This window comes from Perkinsus marinus (genome assembly GCF_000006405.1).
Source record: "Perkinsus marinus ATCC 50983 genomic scaffold scf_1104296929684, whole genome shotgun sequence".
NCBI lineage: Eukaryota > Perkinsozoa > Perkinsida > Perkinsidae > Perkinsus > Perkinsus marinus.
In genome coordinates, this window is record NW_003216365.1 from 1 (window position 1) to 1,065 (window position 1,065).

Consider the following 1,065-nt stretch of genomic DNA (forward strand, 5'->3'; position numbering starts at 1 on the left):
TTTAGAACACTATGTAATGGGGCCCCTTTATGAGGAGCAAGAGTTTTGTGATCTATTCAGCGTGGCGGATGCGAACTCATGTGTGCCGTTAGTCGGTGTTGCGCATAGCGACGAGATAGTGGGATAAATCTCAAACTCGTTGGTCTCGTGGCCTAATGGATAAGGCGTTGGTCTTCGGAACCAAAGATTGTGGGTTCGAGTCCCACCGAGATCGTCTTCAAGCCGAAAAGTGTTCATACACGGATGCCACTGGCCGTACAGATGTCGATGTTGATTGTACACCCTTGTGACTCGTCGGAATACATGCCGAAGCTAACGGTACAAGAAGATTGTTGGTCTGCCAACAAGCGATCTCCAATGAATTGACCCCTTTAAGAACACTATGTAATGGAGGCCCCTCTATGAGGAGCGAGAGTTTTGCGATCTATTCAGCGTGTCAGATGGGAAACCATGTGTGCCATGAAGTCAATGGGGCGCAGAGATGGTTGGTCTTCGGAGCCAAAGACTATGGGTTCGAGTCCCATCGAGATCGCCTCTACGCCGGGAAGCGCCCATATACGGATGCCACTGGCCGTACAGATGTCGATGTTGATTGTATACCCTTGTGACTCGTCGGGATACATGCTGAGGCTAAGGGTACAAGAATGAAAGCCCCTCCGACTCGAGAGGGTGGGATTGGAGAACCGAGGCGCCATTCAGCGAAGGCTGGATTTCCAAGTGTGCGCGAGATTGCCAATCAAGCAACGTTCACCGTTGCCACTAGTCTCAGACTAGTAGTCTCATTGTCTTATCTGTATATCGGCAATCGGGGAATCCATAACCTGCAAATGCGCCGAAGGTTCTATGTGGCAGGGACCGCATGGTGCGAACTAGGTTTTACTTGTTGCACACCGATACGGGCCCGGCACACATCCCCCGGGTCGGGTGGGTGTGGTTGAAGCGCATCAGGCCAGTGGTGCATCGCTGCTCCACATGGCAACAAGGAATTATTAGGTTGAGTTCCGTGGGATGACCACACATGTATCTTGCACGCAATGTGTGCGTATGCACGTACAGATTGTGTGC

The 1,065-nt window shown here is 51.5% G+C and overlaps 1 non-coding gene across 1 annotated transcript; it reads left to right on the forward strand.

Annotated features, from left to right (window-relative positions):
* The first annotated feature begins 141 nt into the window (after positions 1–141).
* Positions 142–214, forward strand: Pmar_PMAR025265. Its single transcript has one exon. It is a non-coding gene; the product is annotated as a tRNA-Arg (tRNA).
* The last annotated feature ends 851 nt before the right edge of the window (positions 215–1,065 follow it).